This window comes from Callorhinus ursinus, unplaced genomic scaffold, assembly GCF_003265705.2.
Source record: "Callorhinus ursinus isolate GAN/ISIS: 27379988/994484 unplaced genomic scaffold, GSC_fseal_2.0 scaffold1, whole genome shotgun sequence".
Classification (NCBI taxonomy): Eukaryota; Metazoa; Chordata; class Mammalia; order Carnivora; family Otariidae; genus Callorhinus; species Callorhinus ursinus.
Window position 1 is genome coordinate 31,128,664 of NW_027397063.1, and position 21,964 is coordinate 31,150,627.

The window sequence follows — 21,964 nt, forward strand, 5'->3', positions numbered from 1 at the left end:
GACCCCGGGGAGGGCCGGCTGCGGATTGGAGCGAAGTTTGAAGCCCTCTCCGCCTTCCGGCAGTGGGATGATGGTGGGAGGGGAACGGTATGCGAGAGGCTCTGCGCCCTCGGAGCTCCGGCTTTCCACCCCGTCTGTCACCTGGCTGTCAGGGCGGGGGCTGCCCAACCCCAGGGAGCTTTTAGGGGGGGAACACCAACGCCGAGGCCAGGGCTAAACGAAGGCCAAGTGTGCAAAGAGGTAAAACACAACAGGAGCAAAATAAACTGGGATTAGCCTTTACGTTAAATATAACCGTAAGTGAAAGTTAACTTTATTACAAGTGCGCACATGCCAAGAATGCAACACAGTTTTCTACCAGTGATCTCCGCTTTAAGTTTACACCTTCATGATATGAAATTGTTGTGGGACGTCAACCTTTTCTGGCTCTTCTTGCCTGGTTTCCATGGAGTAATAGACAATAACAACTGATTAAACCTATTCAGCTATTAAAGGTTTATCTACTTGCAAGTGGCTTATAATCCTCTCCTCTTTGTAGGAATATAACTGTATTTTGATATAATCAGGTAAAGTAGTAAAGAATTATAATTACTTTATAAATTAGCAAACTCTTTGAACTTTAACAAGTGTATCTCTCCCCTTCTGTTTAGGGATTCTCTTTTATGACACAGAACAGTTTCTTTGTTTTCACAGAGACTATCCTTTGAGGAAAAGTCGATCTGGATGTCACATGCACTGATGTTATGGATTGAATTGTGTTCCCCCCAAATTCATATGTTTGAAGTCTAATCCCCACTGTGACTGTGTTTGGAGACAGGGCCTATCAGGAGGGAATTAAGATTAAGTGAGGTCCTAACAGTGGGATCCTAATATAGGACTGGTGTCCTTATAAAAGAGGAAGTGACACGGGATCCCTGTCTGTGCTGGCACAGAGGGAAGCCTTTGGGACAGCCAGTGAGAAAGTGCAGTCTGCAAGCCAGGAAGAAACTAGAAACTAACCTTGAGGGCAACCTGATATTGGACTTTTATTTATTTATTTTTTTAAGATTTTATTCATTCACTTGACAGAGAGCACAAGCAGGGGGAGGGGGAGAGGCAGGCTTTCCGCTGAGCAAGGAACCCCATGTGGGGCTCAATCCCAGGACCCCAGGATCGTGACCAGAGCCAAAGGCAGATGCTTAACCATCTGAGCAACCCAGGCACCCCATATTGGACTTTTAGCCTCCAAAGATGTCAGAAAGTAAATTTCTATTGTTCAAGGCACTCAGTCCTGTGGTTTTGTTATGGCAGCCCTAGCAGACTCATAGAGATGTACAATATTAATATAATGCTAATCTTGATATGAATGTGTATGTGTGCATATAACTACAACAGACACATTTACATAAATACATATATATTCACACATATACACACTTATACGCTCAAATACATGAACTACAGATATTGACAAGAACTCTTTGCTACTCCTAACAACTCCTATTCACTCATTCATTCTTTCATCCATTGAATATTAAAAGTATATTTATTAAGGGTTTTTTGTAATGAAGAAGTATTCCTATCAATAAGACATATATGAACTTATTTGAAATGTCATCATTGTCTTTTCACACACTGACATCCTCTGGTCATCCCTTCCTGTGTTCCAGATTCACCTATTTGGCTTCTATCTAGATGGTTCCATATAGATGTTCCATAGGGACCTCTATCTAGATGGTTCCATATAGATGTTCCATAGGGACCTCAGCCATGATAGCACTAATATTTTCCCACAGCCCCAACCTGAGTCCACTTGATCCCAACAGGACCCAACATGACCATGGCCACTTGAGAACAGGGACTGTGATTTTTTATCTGTGAATCTCATTCATAAACGTCTGGCTTAATAAGCATTCATTGAATAAAGTATTTTAAAAAGGAGAAAAAATTCTTCAAGGAGCTTACAAACTCATGGAGTGTCCAAGCACATCAGTGAAGGTTAGAACATGGAACATGGTTTTAGATCCTATATCAGGATTTCTACTGTATGTTATTTTTTTTCCCCAAAGATTTTATTTATTTATTTGACAGAGAGAGAGAGAGAGAGACAGAGAGAGAGGGAACACAAGCAGGGGTAGTGAGAAAGGGAGAAGCAGGCTTCCTGAGGAGCAAGGAGCCCGATGCGGGGCTCGATCCCAGGATCCTGGGATCATGACCTGAGCCGAAGGCAGACGCTTAATGACTGAGCCACCCAGGCGCCCCTCTACTGTATGTTAGAATGAGAAGATCTCTTGTGATATGAGAAACTTTTAGATGTGGAGTGGAATGTGCCTAAATTAGGCCACAAAGTTAGTTTGCAAGGGCACCCTTTCCTCTAGAGCAAGCCTCCTGTTTTAAACTCTTAACACTTCCAACTGTACCTTCAAATAACTTAAGTATCTGTAGCTCTTTTTTTTTAATATAATTATGTGTTCAATATATCTCCTCCACTAGACTTGCAGAGAACATTTATATCTTGTATATTTAACATTTAGAAGATGTTCAGTATATATCGGTTGACTTAGAAAATAAAGCCAAAACTAAATCCAAAATGTCCATACCTACAATTTCTGTATCTTCCTTGTTCCCCATATGGCCTTTAGTATGTTGCAAATGTTTATTATATGACAAACATGTAGTACTTGGATACTAATAAGTCACAGACTCAAAAGTCTGGAGGTGGTTGGCAAAATCTTTCTATAATGAAGTATCTTTGTTTTGATACCTTCCTTCATTTCTAAATTGTACTGATGGGGAAAAAATGAGAGACTAATGAAAAATTCTGCCCAGAATTAGAAGCTAGAAGAAGTATGGACTGGACAGAGAGGGAAGATAACTTGTCAAGAGCTGGAGTCTTTGTTTGCTCATTAATAGAACATAAGATAATTCCTGTCAGGAACGTACCTGACTTCCCAGGTAGATGTTCAGGGTTTTAGAGTAGAAAAGAATCAGAAAGATCATCTAGTCTAAAACATCTTTCAGTGATAAGCAAACACGTGCTCTGATTCATGTCTCCTACAGAATTGGAGGCACACTAAAACCAAAATCCCAAGTCTCTCGAATCTTGGTTCCATTCTCTCCCTATCACCCCACGCTAAGGCTATATAAACAAGCTCACGTGTATATTTACGTGTATACATACCGTATCTATCCAAGCCTCTATATACACACACACGCATATGTATATAAGCATGCATATTCATATATATCCATTTAAACATATACGTACGTGAAAGAAAGAAGAGGTTTCAGATTAGATCGTCCTTTGGTCATCTTGGAGTTTCAGAAAGGGGTGGGGAAGAAAAAATGTAGGCCAATTGCATTTAACAGTAGTGAGTCACACAGACCAGAGAATGTGATCTGATCACTGGTGTACTTGTCCTGTCTATTATGTGGAGGTCTCACAATTACTTGGAATAAAATGGTAATGAAATGGAACTTGATTATTTGCACTCTGAGCTAAAGTTCCTGAAATTTTACTCTTTTGTCCTTTCTCTTCCTTCTCTCAAACTGTCCCGCTTCCCTTCTGGTCCAGTTCTGATGTGGAACTAGATCTGACCCATCGGTGTTTAACCCCTACTCTTTTCTGTTCCAGCCACTGCAGTTCCAACAGAATACCAAAATTACCTTAAATGTTCCCAACGCTTCTGAGCCAGGGGTTTATAGTCACTGTATTTTTGGCCCCACTCACCAAATTTCCTAGAATGTTCCCAATTTTACAACTGGAATTTGGTGACATGAAATCCCCAAACCAGCTTTATTTAGAGGGGTAACATGAAGTGGCTTTTCCCAATATCTCTTGGGAAAAGCCAAGTATAAGGCAAAAGCCAAGATAAGGCAAAAAGGAAAGCAGCTTTTATTTTTTTGAGTGATGACAGCCAGACTAGTCTTTAACTTGGGGAACGAGGGCGAGAAAACATACAGAATCTGCAAAACACACACGTGAATTCCTCAACCTGTGGATCTAAACCCTCCTCTCCGTCCACCAAATAGCTGATTCTCGACCCACCCTCTGGCCTAAGCTGAGCCTCCTAATAACGCATCCCCTTCTAGGAATCATGGCTCATAGGAAATAGGCTTGGGTCATCTGCACAAGGATTTCCCAGGTGTTAAGTACAGAAACAAGGTGGTTCTAGGCAGAATAATCCTTCCCCAGCACCCAAAGGTGCTATACTTTAATCCCTAGAATTTATGGACATGCTTATTTCACATAGCAAAAGGGAGCTAAGATTGTTGATGGAATGAAGGCTACCAATGAGTAGATTTTAAGACAGGAAAATTATCCTGGATTATCTGAGTGGGCCCAGTGTAATCACAAGGGTCCTTTTAAGAAGGAGTCAGAAGGCAGAAGAGTCTGTGTCCCGTGGTTCTGAAGTGAGAAAGATTCTATGGGCCATTGATAACTGTGAAAATGAAAGGAAGTAATGAGCCAAGGAATACAGGCAGCCTCTTAGAAGCTGCAAAAGGCAAGACAGGGGCCCTAAAACTGCCAGAAGGAACACGGCCTTGCCGACATCATTTTGGACTTCTGACTTCCAGAGTTGTAAGATAATAAATTTGCATAGTTTTAAGTCACTGAGTTTGTGGCAACTTGTTACAGCAGCAATTGGAAATTAATATAATAGTTTAATGGGGAAGGAGGAACCAGAAGGAAGGGCTTTTGGTGACCATGTCACCTTCGCCCTACAGATTCCTATGAGGAGAGGCATAATTAGGAAGAGGGCCAGTAGGGAGTACCCTGGGTCTAAGGGTGGTGCCAGTAATGCCAGGGGAATGGTTATAGAAACAGAAGGTCAAAACTCACATGGAAAGCAATAAGCCACTTTATTCAGTTGTCCTTTAGGATCACCTACCTTAAATGGGCCTTCCTCGATGCTCAGCAACTTTACATGTTCCTCTAGCAGGCTTACGCACGTCCTCTTGCAACTCTTACCTCCTATCCTCTCCACCAAGCTCAAATCCCTCAAGTTCACTTTCTCCATGTTCTCCCTTTCCATTCCCTTATTGAGTCCACTTGCAATCAGATTTCTATCTCATTACCCCACCAAAGTTAATTAAAGTCCAGTAATGATCATGCTGACAAGCTCAAAATTCATTTTTAAGCTGCATCTTAATTGATGCTTCATAAATTTTCACATCAAGGATTAATTACTCCTTAAAATTCTCTCTTCTCTTGACATTCTTCCATGACATCCCCCTGTCTTAATCTGTCTACTTACACTTTGGCTGTTCCTTCTCAGTTTCCCCTGCCAATATTTGCTTTGTCCTGGGCCTTTTTCTTATCTTACTCTATCCTCTCATCTTGAGAGATCTCATCTATCTTCAAATCACCTATATATGCAAATAATTCACAAAAATTAGCTTCCAACCCAGAGCATTCCTCAGAACCCAAGACTAATGGAGTGGAGATGTGTCTTATATGGAGCTCTAAAGTCAATAAATAATGCAAATGAAACCATATGCAGCCCAGACTATTATTGAAAATTTCTTCAATACCCCACAATAGAATGGTTATACATGTACTGAGTCTCAGTAAGTTCAACTCACACTGAAAAGACTTTTCTTGGGTTGAGCACCAGATGAAGTATGGTCCATGTTTAAGGAGTCATGTCTCTTAAGAATTATGCTAATTTTTAAATGCTAAAATCATACTCAAATTCACAAGATATACACATAATGTGAGAAAGGCATGTGAGAATTTAGACCAACTCAAGGAATAATGGATTCATGTGTCCCCATCTTACTCTGGGCTAGATTAATGTCTGCTCAGTTGAATCATGAATATAGTGCTTCTTTAATATAAATTCTCTCCATCTCCCTCCCTCTGTCTCCGTCTCTCTGTCTCTGTCTCTCTCTATCTCATTTCTCCTGTCTCTCTTCTTCTGGCAACTTACCTATATAACCTCCTACCTGTTTACTCCTGTCCACTTTGAGACTTCGTTGTAACACATGCCATCCATTCATTTGCTTCAGTACAATGAACTCTCCTTTGTCTTTGCATGCACTATATACTTGGAAAATTCTTTCCCCCTACACTTGGTGTAGTTGCCATCTAGGTCTTGGCTTAAACTTGCTTTCTCAAAGACACTTCCCAATTTAAAGTACACCCCATCCCATCCCCACCATTCTCTCCAATACCTGCTTGTTTATCACCTTCCTTTTGAAATATAGACTTTTTCTCAACATTTTTTCCCTTGTCTCCCCATTATGATTCATACAGGCATAAGACACATGTTTTATTCACTATTACATCATAGTACCTAATAGTTATTCATTAAATATTTATTGGATGAGGAAATGATTTCATAAAAATTTCCTTTGGGGTTCAACATAGTCACAGGTGTAGGGATAGGCTTAGCTTAAAAGTCAATTTTCATCACTTGAAATGTAGGTTATAGACTAGTTAGATGATTTAAAGCATGTGCTTTTATAAGAGGATGAAGGATAATGGAAAGGCTTATATAGATCAAGTATTTAGGACTTTTGTACTTCCATGGAGAAAATGGTGACAAAAGGACCTCACACTTATGAGGCTCTGCAGTGGGCTGGGCATGTATGTTAAAATTGCTTTTAACTCACTCATTTAATTCTCACAATGATCCCATGCAGTAGTTTTTATCAACATTTTAGATATGGAAGAGCTGAAAAGCAGAAAAATTAAATATTTTAAATATCACCTAGTTTGTGAGTGGCTGAGCCAGGATTTGACTGCAGTGTTTGAGTCCAAAACATTACAAAAAAATTAATTAATAATGAATGGACACTAAGTCTAATTAAACAGTTATACATACATATAACATATAGGTATGTATATATAACATATGTGTATATGTATATATGTATAATTATATATATGTGTATATATATACACATATATATACACCATATATATATATAACTGGCAGGTAGACAGGACAGTTAAGTTATATATATATAACTTCACATATATGTGTGAAGGAGTTAAGAAGATTGGTTCACCAAAGAATTAACAAGCCGCAGAGAAGACTTCCTAGATCAATTATTTGTCTAATGGGTCAATTTAATTAAAACTTCTGCTGAGCCTGGGTTTCCAGCTTTAAGAACTGGTTTGGAAAGAAGTGGACAAGGAGCTCCTGAAAATTTCCAAGTTCAATGGAAGAATTAATTTCAAGGGATTATAGGAGCAACTTCCAAATTTTCTCTTTGGGTAGAATTGAGAACTTTTATCTCAAAAGTAATTTTCTCGTTATTTTTTTTCTTTTTGCTTCCTTCATAATGTATTAAAAATTGAATAGCTTTTGAAATTACTAGAAACATGGCCACGGTTTCAGGAAATGAGGACTTTCAATGGAGTAGAGTGAGCAGAGTAGGCAGGTAGAGAGGCCAGCGAGCTGTGTAGGAGAGGAGGATTGGAGAAGTCACCAGCAGAGGACCTCTTTACCAGGAGGGCAGAGGCTAGCCATGCTGTGAAGTGACTAGAAAATTCAGGATCACCACTGGGCCCTCAGATATCCACATGAAGACTGAAAAGAGCACAAACATTGCCTTCAGAAAAAACTCTGAACTTCAGTTTTCTCGTATCTAGTAAAGATAGCCACATTCATAGGACTTCTCTGAGGATGAATAAATAATGTATATAAAACTCATATGGGGGGTGCCTGGGTGGCTCAGTCAGTTAAGCATCTGCCTTCAGCTCAGGTCATGATCCCAGGGTCCTGGGTTCGAGCCCTGTGTCTGGCTCCCTATCCCTGAGCAGGGAGCCTGCTTCTCCCATTCCCTGTGCTGCTCCCCCTTCTTGTGCTCTCTCTGTCTCTCTCTCTCTCTCTCAAGTAAATAAATAAAATCATAAAAAATAAATAAATAAAGCTTGTAAGGTACAACGTGACCCATGCTGAACTTCAAAATATTAATGACTTTCCCTGTCACAAAGCTACCTTGGCAAGTTGTAGAACAGACAAAAATCAAGAACAAAACCTATCATAGAACAATTAAAAACTTAAGAAAAAAAACCCCATAATGTGGGGGTCTTTTTAAGAGTTCTGATCCAAACACTCACAAGCCAACCATCCAGTCCTGTGAATTCAGGGACAATCTAGGATAGAAGACACACGAAAGTTATGCATGGCACATGCCTCTTATGTTTTGCATTATTTTATTTGCGTTCAGCCTGGTAAGATTTGACGGGTGAGCTCGTAATAGCATGTTCTCTTTGTTGAGTATTTTAAAAAACATCTATGTAAGAATTTCTTAGTGCTTCTTACAGGTATTATTTGTATCTCGGTATTATTTGTATCTGAGTCAAGGTGGCACCTTTTTTTTTTTTTCCTGATGGTTTTCAACATCTAGTAAAGTTCTCTGATGTATTTACTCATCTTATAATGTCTTTAGGTTAGAGCACACAGTGCTAGTTATAGGTTGAAGACCTCACTTAAAGATTCTGAGGATAGGGTGCCTGGGTGGCTCAGTTGGTTAAGCGACTGCCTTCAGCTCAGGTCATGATCCTGGAGTCCCAGGATCGAGTCCTGCATCGGGCTCCCTGCTCAGTGGAGAGCCTGCTTCTCCCTCTCCCTCTGCCTGCCTCTCTGCCTACTTGTGCTCTCTATCTCTGTCAAATAAATAAATAAAATCTTAAAAAAAAGATTCTGAGGATAAATTTTCACTTATTTGCAATTAATAATGAGGCTATTTCTAATCCTTATAGTTTGGCTTACAAAAAGTGAGATTTTAAATATCTCTGGTTGATCTGGCAGCGACACATAGCAAATGGCATCACCTGCTTCCTAAGTTCTGACATGGGAGGTTTGCCATGACCCTCTCTTAGTACCTCTATATACCACTTAGAATGTATTCCTGAAACAGTCAACATGCTCTCTTTGCAGAGGTTTGTTTTGTTTTGTTTTAATTAATTTTGCCTGGAATTGTAGGATTTCAGAGTACGCCTGATCTAGTGTATTTTATAGCGATTGAATAATTGAGGAATCTAAGTTGGGAAACAGTGAGAAGAGATGAAGAGATATCAAGATACTTCTTAGTCTGTATTAAAAAATCAGCAAAGCATACGTATTGCATCATGAAATAGAATCATTTGTCCTCATGGAAGCTAATGGCGGACCGTTAGTTCATTGTGTACCTTGAGTTCTTTGTCTGTTTCTTTGCTGATTTTCCTGGTAGTCATGGTAGATCTGGGCTAATTTAACTACCTTGTCTCTGTCAGCCTCTGACAAGTGGAATACAATCCCATGAAGTGTGGCCTGGGTGTGGGTACAGTTCTATCCATGGAAGGAACAAAGCTAAGTAAGCCATGGAGGATTAAACCCTTGATCTTGGCATCATTAACACTCTGTTCTAACCCATTGGGCTAACTAGCCACAGACAAAGACCAGTTGGACTAATAAATCACAGCAGCCAGAACAATGTGGTTTGAATTTATTTCTCATTTTTAATACATTGTTTTATAATTTGACTTAAATATTTTAGGATTAATGAAGCCAAAGGCCCATGTTGCTGTCATTCTGAAGAGAGAAAGCAGAGGGGAAAAGCTATGCCACACAACTTCACATGATCACCAGGCACACAATGGCACCAAGGCTGTGCTGTCACTTTGTACAAGAGGTGTCAACCTGGCACATTGAGAGTAAATCACAAGTTTTGTAAGTAATTATGTTTAATAAACACAAAAGAGGTTTTGCCTTTAAGGAAACCTTTTTGGACCACTTTGAAGGCCCATAACCTTTATGAAACAAACAAACAAACAAACAAAATTACTCCACTTTTTGTTGTTTGTTTGGTTTTGCCAAATTTTCATGCGCTGTGTTTGATGCAAAAATGAGGTATGCATGTTACTTCAAATCCTGAAAGTGATTTATTTGCATCCCAACAGCCTATTTCAATCTTATTATATAACAGATCATTGGAGAGCTTATCTTAACATTATTATCTCGGTGGCTTTAGATGCCTGGAGTATATTCAAAATCCCACTTACTTCCAAGGCCCATTATAAGTAGCACCTCTTCTAGGAAGCATATCTTAACATTTTAAAATTGACTGCTTTTATACCATTATAATTTGTACTATCTGCAACTTATATTTTGTGGCTTGATTGTATGTAATTATTATTGTTATTCTTTATTTTGCCCTGATCATTTCAGTTACCATAATTGCCTCCCTTATGAAAAGATAAAACAATAAATTCCATGGGGGAAATGGCAGAGTTAGATATTTCTTTGGTGACTCACACAGCACCAAAAGTAAGTACAGTGTAAGCCTGCAGTAGTTAATTTCAATTGAACGACTCACTCTGTGATCTATGAATGTTGTGGAATTGTTAATCTATAATGTTCTTGTTTTGGTCTCTTTCAATGCCAAATAGGAAGAACACGGGCGCTAAGAATATTTTATGTGAACTCTACCCAGAAAATATACCTTTAATTATTGTCTAGCCTAATTTTCAGTCCCTTCTTTGACAATAATGTCTTTAAATGCTGTCTCTATTTCCTATCAAATAATGACAAAATGTTGGATGTGATGAGTATTTTCAATAGTTTTGAAAACACTTTTTTAAAATTTTCTAAGGATTTTAATGTGAGCAGTTTCTTTAATACAGTATAACTGTAGTACAACTGAAAAACACAAAATCCACTGAGATTTCAGGAGATTCATATCATCTCCAGGGACAATAAACTATAGCCACTCATCCTTCATAGGTTAGTGTCCAAAAAGATTACAAAATCAAGTCCACCCTGGTAGTATGGGTAGAGATGGATCCCTAAAGTTATCCAACCATAACAGAAATTTGATCAGGATAAGGAAATAAAGTAATAAAAGTAATAGTAGTGATAATAATAATGATAACAATAGTTAACCTTTATATAGTGCCTGCCATGTGCCTGGCACTTTATATATATTGACTCATTTAATTCTCATAAAAGCTTCATGAGGTAAATACAATAATTATCTCTATTATACAGATTAGGAAATCAAGGCATCAGGGCGCCTGGGTGGCTCAGTTGGTTGAGCGACTGCCTTCGGCTCAGGTCATGGTCCTGGAGTCCTGGGATCGAGTCCCGCATCAGGCTCCCTGCTCAGCGGGGGGTCTACTTCTCCCTCTGACCTTCTTCCCTCTCGTGCTGTCTCTCATTCTCTCTCTCTCAAATAAATAAATAAAATCTTTAAAAAATAAAAAGGAAATCAAGGCATCAGGTGGTTCAGTGATTTGCTCAACATTATTCACCCAGGTAATCTGGTTCCACAGTCCAGTTCTTAACCAGTGTGCATACCATATCCCAAAAGGGATGTTGAAAAAAGTGGAATTTTGGCAATTCTGGATAATTTTACCTATTCTATCCTAGGAAGCCACAGTCTCTTGTCTACAACTTTTTCTTAGCAGTTGAACAAATAATAACATTTCTAATGTCTACAATGATGTTGTGTACTCTAGACAGCAGTGGTGTTCACCAGAGGGACAGAAGCATGGGTGACAACAACCTGTCCCCCACATACACCACCTTCCTGGAATCTCAAAAAGATAGAGACAGTAAAAGCAAACAAAATGAAACAGTATCTTTATTGCCTTAATACTTGTTTCATTTTCTTACTTATAATATCCAAATATAAATTCTGTTCATTTCTTAAAAGTGAATAACTGAAATAATGGTATGTCTGCTGCCAACTTTGTGGGATTAAATCTCATAAATTCTCAAGGACTGAACTATTTGTTTAGACTTTCCCTGGAAGCACACCATGTTCTTTATGGATAATAACAAATACTAAAAAAAAAAAAAAAAAAAGAAAAAACCTAAAAGAAATTTCAGAGCATTTGATAATCAGGTCATGACATCATCAATTTCAGATATGCTGAGAATATGAAGAACTTGATATGAACAGATGGGAGAGATAAAGAAATCTGGGAGCTATTCTGAGGCAGTGCGAGGTGCAATATTGAATATTAATTGTTGTTTTGAGCTCGGGAAATGTTGGAAAACTGGTCGTTAACTACAGCACTGTTTCTCAAAGTGTGGTCTATAGTCCAGCGGAATTGTCTACAAGCTTGTTAGAAGTAGAAAATCTCAGGCCCCAGCCCAAACCTGGGGCTGAATCTGAATCTATATTTTGATAAGATCTGCCAGGTGATTCCTATGCACATTAAAATTTGAGAAGCACTGAACAAGAGTGCCTCTCTATGCTCAATATCAACATGTTACATCAAACCACTTACATTTAACCTAGCATAATTTTAAGACCCACAACCAGCTGGTAGAAATAGACTAATGGTGATATATTTTTGGCAATTTAAATATCACAAAACCATTTTGCAGGCATTTAGCTCACTTAATATCCTCATTCTGTTATGAGAAAGTCAGAATGTGTTTTTTCATGATGACACTGTTGCTAAGAGGGAAGCTCTAAAGGGGCCAAATACATAGAGGTGGTAATTTACACTTAGATCTTCTAAATCCAAATCCAGTACCTTTCCCATTGGTAAGCAAACCATCTGCAGTTGTCAGAATATTTTTAGGTTGTGTCCTTGGAAATGCTAAAGAGTTGATAGTATTTTTCTAAGCCACAACTTATTCCCTGTTACAGCATTCAGTCCTCCTAATGGCAGAAAAGGTAATCTCAGTCAAATACAGTAAACTCAGTCACTGACAGGTTTTCTCTACTTTTTCTGGGTACACTCATGATTTCAGGGTAAAGTGGACATTTCAGATTTTCCCCTTCTCCCGAAATGGTGTGAGGTTATGGGGGAGAGGGGGCTCTGCTGTGGAGGGGAGGCCATGGTTTCTTCAGTTCTTGGTCTTGACTCCCCACAAAGCTGCCTCTACCCATTTCCCATGCAATGGTGACATTCTTGGGAGGCTGCCGCCCCTCAGAATGTCAGACAAAGGGCAGAGACACAGGTATTGTATCCTTTCAAATTTCATTTAGGACTGACTTTTATTGTTCCTCCTCCCTTTTCAGGACCAACTGGAAAGGTGAGGGTGGAAGGAAGAAGACAGGGCACAGAAACCTGCTCTCCTCTGCCTCCCCCAGTATCCAACTCTCTAGCTTCCTCTGTAACTCTTGCCTATTTCTTCCAGCCCAGAGAATTATTATCTCTTCAAAGGCAGGAAAAACTTGATCTTCAGGTATTCTTGTGTGGCTTTTTTTTTTTTTAAAGCTTAAAAGCCAGGAATTTTTTCTCTAGTTTCCATAGTTGCCACTCCCCCTTGAGGCAATGCCTGTGTGAAGTCTACGGGCCTAATTGGAGGAGAGGTGACAGGCTAACATGGAATGAGGTATGGCTAGCATTGGTTAATACTGAAAACTATTGTCCTTCCTGGTGTCCTATAATTCTCATGAGATAATATGTAAGGCCAGAGGTGTTGGACTCTCTAGAATTTAAATCACGGGAAATTAGGCTCACTTCATCTATGTTTGTCTGACAACATCGAAGGTACTATATTCAGTTCTTAGTGGTTCTCTTTAAATGTTATTGACAATGTAAGAGCTGATCATAGAAAATAATCAACATGGTAAGGTATTTGAGAATGATTTCATGTGTGGCCTCATTATAGGAATTATGACCATTTAGCCTAGGGAAAATAAAGACTAAGGGGAAATAAATATTTGAATGTCTATCATATCATGTGGAAAAGAGTAAACATTTGTTGTGGTTTGCTCTAAGGGAAGACTTAGAATCAATGAATTAATTTTGAAAGAATCAAATTTTAGTTCAAATTAAGTACACCAGAGGCAATTCTGCCATTTTCATTTTACTCCTGCATAGAGTAACAGTATAGGAAAGCCCCCATTCCTGAGATATCACTTAGAAGAGAAAGCCACCAGGAAGGCAAGCTTCCTGACCCATATTGAAAGATACCTTGTAGTTTTTATGTTATCACAGCATACTCTCTCCTAGCTTGATTAATACAGTAAGGAAGAACTTCCAAAGAAAGGAGTTTAGCAAAGGACTGAACTTCCTATGCAAAAGTACTATCCTATTTTAGAAACTGTCAAGCAGTAAAGAATATACATATATTAACAAATGTATTCATAAATTATTTATATATTTATTAAGCTTTATATTTGGTGAGTGCATACACTGTCCCATTTAGTCTACCATGCTCTGGAGAAAAAGTGGTAGACAAGATCAGCATGACCTCTCAGTACTGGCCAGCAGTTTTGATTAGGTGATTCTCATGTTTGCTTCCCATTCTAATGTTTTTAGTGTCAATTTAATAAATGAGTAGAATATTGCTACCACCACATCCTACGGTATAATGTTCCTGTTGCTATAATATCTAGCTATCCTTATTTTTTCTATATACATGAGAAGAATATGTTTGTATATGTATATGTGCATTTTTGTGTTTAGACAGATATGCTTTACATTTCTGATAATTCACCTAATGATTGTCAGGAATTGTGAAGAATTTGAGATTTTATCCAACTTGCAAGTTAACAAGTTAGCTTGGATGCTAGCAGAAGGCAAAAGACTCCTGGATCAGAAACAAAGGACAGTTTATTATTCACAGCAATAGCTGCAGCCAAAATATCAGCATTTGCCTGAGTCTCAATTCCTACAAGGAGGAATGATGAGGTCCAGGTGACATATGCGCATGTAATGGGTTACATTACAGAAAAGGAATCCCAAATTTAGAAAATGTCAGTCTTTCAGAATTGGCTGCAAGCAAGCCTGCCCACACTTTGTCCTAGAAAGAGGCATTAATTCTTTTATAATGGACAACAACGTCTCCCTCTGCTTTGGACGGGGACATATCTCTGTCTTCCAAGGTGGCTCTGTACATAAACATCTTTGAAAATAGAATCAGAACAAAAGGCTATCAGTGCTTTTGCTCACAAGACATGCAGAAACACCAGAGGTCCATATAGAATTGTCTTGTAATGAAACCCACTGGATTATAAGCTTCCACGAACCAGAACTAATCCTAATTTTTCATCACCATACTTTCAATTTCTAGCACAGTGCATGAGACTCAGTAAAAGGAGCTATCACTTACTGAGGTCTTATCATATGCCAGGACTTTTCAAACACTGCATGTGTTAACTTAATCCCAGCAACTACCGTATGATAGTTACAAATATTATCTGTACTTTACATATGAGGAAGCTGATGCCAAAAATATTTAGCAACTCATTTAAGATATTCTAATAATAATAGTTAACTCAGCTAATAAGCAACTCAACTAATAAATGGTGGAACTTAAATAAACATGTCTTGAAGTAGTGGATTGAATGAATGGATGGATAAATAAGTCTGGGATAGAAAAGCGTCTGCAAATATATGCATCAAATTACGTACCAGGTTGCAATTTTGAGTTTGAACCCGGTGCAGTTCTGTCCTGGACCTCACATACTACTAAAACTAGACTAAAATCAGAGGCCAATGCATATTGTTATAGTATCTGCTGATTTCTGTAACTGTAATCTGCTCAGAGACTCCGTGTGTAAGTCCGTACTACAGCATGTCTAATTGAAGCTTTATTGTCTAGGTTTCATTTGCCTGACTTGGCGAAACTTCATGGTAAAAGACTAATTCTCTCTGAAAAAATATGAGAATTTATTTCATACTTATTGTTCTTAGCAGTATGTTCACTGGCAGAACATTAAAAACAAGTAGAATTGCTCTGCTTTATTAGCTGTGGAATAAATGTACAATGGAAAAACTAGCTCATGACTGAAACGCAGAAAAGTCATTTTTGTGCTATGTCGCTATCCCTGGATGTAGACAGGACTGTAGCTACACAAAGTACATACCACATTATGTCTTGATTTTGTTTTTCAAAAAATGCAATCTGTTTATTTCTAATCTTCTTCTTTATAGAGTTCTCTCTTTTGTCCAGCTGTAAGCATAAATTGACATGTCCTGGGGTAGAAAGAGAATAAAAATATGTATTCCTGCATATCAATAGGATACATATGTGGATAGCATGGTGGAAAAGGGGAGGAAAATGTTCAGAAAATTAGGAAAAATGTACCTGTAATTTAATATTACAACATAGAATCATTGTCACATTAATTTGTATATTTTCTTCCAATATTTGCTTTAAGTATTCATGAATTAATTCACACAATATTTATCGAGCACCTACTATGTGCCAGATACAGTTTAAGATGCCAAGGATTTGGGGTATACAAAATGAAATAGACAACTCTTCCTTCTGCACATTCTAGAAAGGGCTATTTTAGATGGTATAGATCAGATTTTGAAAATTACTTTTTAAACAAACAAATGTTTAAATGTTCCTCTTTGGTTTTTATAACCGTAATCTTTAAGGACTGAATTATCTTCCCTGAATAGCTAATGACAAACTATTTTTGTGAGGTTGTTATAGTTTCTTGGTTTCTTTTTTCTCTTCTTTTGTTTTTTAGCAAATAACCCCATAATGAAAATTTTGACGGATCAATTTTTTCCTCCATATTTTGTAGAAGTATATATATATATTTTTTTTTTCAGTACATAGTTCCCCTGGACTTCTGCATGCTGCCTTTGGACGCTGTTCTGCTCTCTTTTTGTGCAAGGGTCACATTTAACACATTGACATTTCTGCCAACAGAATTGTCATTGAATGACTTCAGAGGTAGCAAAGAGTGATGCTTCTGAAATCTCCTTCATCCGTAGCTGATAGTTGACATTTCAAGGTTAAAGTTCCATCTTTGTTCTCTTTTAAAATACACATACCACTATAATACTAATATCCTGCAAATCTATAATCATCCACACCTTTTTAAGAACAAATAAGAAGAAGGCAGCCTTGATAGGGTAGAAGAAGGTGGCAGGAGGCCAACGGCAAACACTGTATCCTATGCATAAAATGCAGGCAAGTAAATTTCTGTGTGTGTGCGTGTGTATGTTACTGCTTATTTCATCATTACTGTGAAGTACCTAGTATGGGATTACCTGACATTAGAGAATTCTGTCCAAGTGTAAGCATGTGAGTAGTTGGCTGGGTAAAGGGAACAGGTGTAACTCTCATTAGCACAACATTTTTGTTGTCTGAAGTCAATAAATAGGAGTGATTTTTATATATCGTCAGACTGTTATAATGCTTAAGGGGAAGAAAAAGCTGGGAATGGCGTAGGTTCATAGATTGTTATAACTGTAACATCAGTATAGTTATTTCATTTTCATCTTCAGATGAAGGACCTGAGAACAAAGAAACTGAGAAACTTGACCAAGTCATAAAAATAGTACAATATTTCTAATCTAGTATTCTTTCAGCCCTAGCTTGCTGCCTCCATACCAGGGTGAGCATTTGGACATTTTATAGTGACTGTTGAAAAATTCTACAGTCTTTCGTCTTTTTGGAGTGAAGAGGAAATCAGTAAATGCCTTTCTTTATTTTTTCCTTTTGACCTGGGATTTTAATATTTTTTTCTAAACTGCTTCATGAATATACTTAATATAAATATGCAACAGGATGGGAAAAGAAGAGGAATAAAGGAAAACAGCAGAATGAAACAATTTAAAAGGAATGTGAATTAAGTCTTTCTTTAATTTGTAACAATATATAAAGCTTCAACTTGTGTTTTTGATATGAAAATTCAGAACATTGCATTACATTGACAGGAGTCATTCAATCTCTCCTTTGGGGGTCCTGCTTCCCCAGATAAAATGGAGCATCTCCCTTTCCCGGTTATAGGAATTAGGCCAGGCATGAACTTTAGGTTTCTTAAGGCAAAGTTCTGTCTGTCCTTAAGGCAAGCTAAATAATTGTTTTTAATGCTAATGGATTTTGGTTCTGTTCTAACAGATGATTATACTCTTCTCCAAGAGTCTGATAGTCCTATTATGAGAGAAAAAGGAGCAGAAAAACAATGTGTGTATTTATTTATGAGAGAGTGAGAGTGTGGGTGAAAATTCTTGGGGATACTGGGAAGTTGGGAAGACTCATTAGAGGAGTGCAGAAACCCAAGGTCAAATGCCTCTAAGCATGGTCTTCTAAGTGGATCTGCTTTCAGAAATTCCTGGAGCAAGGAGGTAGGGACAAAAAACTTACAGGAAGGCTAGTCTAATACTCAGGACCTGTGCTAGACAAGGAACCCACCTTCAGCCATCTGTCATCATTACGTGATGGAAATATCTCCCTTGCCTGTTGTCAACTTAAGCTTGGAGTGATTGAGAGCAATGATGCACACATCACTCCAGTCTTCCCAGGTAACCTTATTTGATTGCTCCATGAGGTTGACTGCCCACAAATTCCCAGGATATCTGTATGCTGATGGATTATAAATCACTTATTACTGAGAAGAAACATGAGTCTGGATTTGCGGGCAGAATGGAACATACCAAACAGGACTGGAGGCACTTAAATATATCTCATTACTCACTTTTTGTGAAAGTTGATCTTTTTTTCTTTTGCTATCAATTTTTCTGAGAGGATGGATGAATATTTGGATAAAAGTATATATTTGATGACTCTATATGTCTTTCTTATCAACTCCTTTGGTCCTCAAACCATTTGTGACTTAGGAAGTGAGAAATATAATATAGTGCCTTTCTAATGTACACGCTATTAGGTAAGAAGTGGCTGGCAATGTTTCTTATTAAAGCTGCCTCAGGAATGTTTAATAGACAGGAAGTGTCATGATGCTGCATCAGTAGCAAATCCAGTTTAGATTTGGTTTTCAACAGAACAAGATTCTTCCCACCAAAATCTTACACAAGATTATAGACACAAGATAGGGAAGCCAGAGTATAAAATGCATCCCCTCTGACTGTCTACTGTCTTTAGTAATCAAGAGAATAGAGCTGATGATGTCAACCTCATGAGCAATCAAATAAAGTTACCTGGGAAGACTGGAGTGATGTGTCCATCATTGCTCTCAATGATAGTAAAGTAATGACACTCTGCTATCTTGACGTTCACAAGGAAAGATTAAGAAATATGACTAGTAATAAGCTCTTTATGTAAAATATCCTTAGTAGATCAGACCACATGAGAATGTCTAATATCTCACAGTACAAGTGTCTAACACATAACGGTCCTTGATAAATCTAACCTCCCATCACCCTCCCAGAAAATACCCATAGGCAAACAATGTGATTTGGTTTTGTTTTAAAATATTTAGTCAAAACTTAATCTGGCTATTTATCTTAATTCACCAGTTCTTCAACTGAATTACTTTAATCATGCAAGACTATTCTGGACAGAAACAAAAATTTAAATTATTTAGCCCCATGCTATTATAGCTTTTTTTTTTTTACTATTTACTGGATCATTAGTGGAAATAACAAAGTAATCCCTTCCTTCTTTTTCTGTATTTACTATGATATCTTGAAGTGAGAAGCAGAGAGACAGAAAGAGAGAGAGGAGAGAGAGATTATATTTCATTCTTTTTTCTCCACTCATCTTTCTGGGCAATTATTCATTCTTGAATAATGCATTTCAGTTGAATTTGCACATGTTTACATGATTTATAAACTGCCAGAACACAGTTTTGTGCAACTAACAAATTAAAATATTATGCCCATTAAAATGTACATTCCTTATTTAGATTATGCAGTATTTCTTAGGGAATGGGAATGACTCAAAAGCATTTCATAATCCTTTATTGAGGCCTACTTCTCTTGTAAAACATATAAGCCATAAACTCCAAGATAGGCATTATATATTGAGGGTTATTTCCTCAAAATAAAAATAAAAATTAAATTTGTTATTTGTAAAATTTAATATTTAGTTGTAATTATCAGAAGCTGTATCTAAATTCATGAATTAGTGCCCTCCCCCAAAGACTATATATAAATGAGTAGTTAAGTTGCTTAGTCTCTATTAATTTGGTTACATATTTTTAGGTATGAATTAGTGTTTAAGTGTGTATTAAGCAATTTAAGTATGAAGTTATAATTTATGAAGTAAATATGGTTCCCTTTTAACTCATATATATTAAGGCATAATTTATGTAAAATAAATTTTTTCTTTTTAGGGATATATTTGACAAACATATACAGTTGTGTAACCACCATCACAGTTAAAATATAGAATATTCCCGTTGTCCTTCCAAAATTCCCTTGTTTCTGGGGGACCTGGGCGGCTCAGTCGTTAAGCGTCTGCCTTGGGCTCAGGTCATGGTCCCAGGGTCCTGGGATCGAGCCCTGCATTGGGCTCCCTGCTCAGCGGGAAGCCTGCTTCTCCCTCTCCCATTCCCCCTGCTTGTGTTCCCTCTCTCGCTGTGTCTCTCTCTGTCAAATAAATAAATAAAATCTTTAAAAAAAATTCCCTTGTTTCTACTTGTAGTTAATATTCCTTCCCCCTGACCAGTCTTTGCTTTCTAAGCTTTGTCTTTTTATGAATGACATAGAAATGAAATAATGTGGTCTGTAACCATTAAATCTGGTTTCTTTCACTTTGTATAATATCTTTGATATTCATCCATGTTGTTGCATGTATCACTGGTAAGTAGTTTGTTGATTTTTTTTTTATTCTTGGGCATTATTTTACTGTATGGATGTACCACGATATGTTTTTCCACTCACTAGTTGATACACATTTGGATTGTTTCTATTCTTGATGATCATTGTGAATAAATATTTATTTACTGCCCTTCCCTATAAGAAGATTATATTTTTCTCCTTTCAGTATCAGGGTTCTCCAGTAAAATCTGAGCAAAAGTACTTGTGAAGCTTCTCAGTAAAAGCTTTAAGGATCATTGCATGAGTCCTCTTCATACTTTTCCCTCTACCACGTAAAATGCATGTCTTCAATAGGGCTGCTCCTTAGCCCAGACCGAGAGAGAAGACATTTGCAGCAGAGAGCCACAGTCAACCCACCACCTACCTGTAACTTGAGATATGAACATTTGCTGTTGTACGCAACAGAGGCTCTGAGTTTGTTACCTCAGCATGACCTAAGAAAAACTGACTGATAAACCTTGGAAACTGCTTCTTTCTACCTTTCTTAGTTAAGAAATTGCAGTATTTGAAATCCACTTCCTTGAACTTCTTCTTCACTCCCTTGAGCCTGACACAGGACTGCCGTTCATTTCCAACCTCACTCTTTACTTCTTCATTATTATTTTCACTGGGTTGTCTTCCTGCTGCCATTCCCTCCAAAACTAAGTCTTTAAATCACACCTTTACATCTTCATACTAATGTGCTATATTGCTGTTTAACTAGTCTCACAGCTTTGAATCTATAATCCCTTAGCCTAGATGATATATTCATGGTATTATACAAATCTTGAAAGAAAATCCAATACTCTCTTAATATTCTGTTTCTACTAAAAACCTTCAGTAACGACTCATTAATTATAGGTGTAATCTGGCCATCTCATCTTTGTTTACAAGGTACTTTTTTTGGTTCTTGAACTCCCTCCTCTGTCACTTCCACCATTACAAACATCTTCTGATACTCCATTGAATGAACCTCTCTTCCAATCACACACGCATACCCCCTGGTTCAGGATTTGCAGCAGATATTTCTATCTCCTTTGTGCCCTGTTCTTTCTCATCATTTAACATTCTCCAAGACGTCTTTAATTCCATTACTGTAGGGAAAACTTTCTATTGATTCCACTCCGAGTTACAATTAGGTCCTCCAAGCCATCCTCCACAAAACAACCAGAATGTTTTAAAACATATTGTCTATCCTTCCTCTCCATCCTACGTAAATTATTTCATAGGCAGTTAGGATAAATACTGAAATCTTGAGAACTAGGTGGGTTGGCCCCTCCCTACATTTTTAGCCTCCTCCTTTCCCTCTCTAGCATTCTGGCTGCACCAATTCTCTTTTTGTTCCATTGAACATCCTGCTCCCTCCCACTGTGGGATCTTTGCTTGCTATTCTCTCTGCCTAGAATGGTATTCTTTTATCTCTCTTCTAGTTAACTCCTTCTTATCCTTAGATCTCAACTGTGTTGTTACTTCAGAGAAGCTTTCCCTGACATCTCCAAGGAGGTCCAAACTTCTTAATATATGCTTTAATTATAGTACCATTCACCTACCCCTCCTCAAGGTACTTACAACAGT

The 21,964-nt window shown here is 37.8% G+C and overlaps 1 protein-coding gene across 1 annotated transcript in view; it reads right to left on the reverse strand.

Moving 5' to 3' along the window:
* Positions 1-21,964, reverse strand: part of VGLL3 (vestigial like family member 3) — a 156,909-nt gene that overhangs the window by 48,158 nt on the left and 86,787 nt on the right. The gene's annotated exons all lie outside the window — the stretch shown is intronic.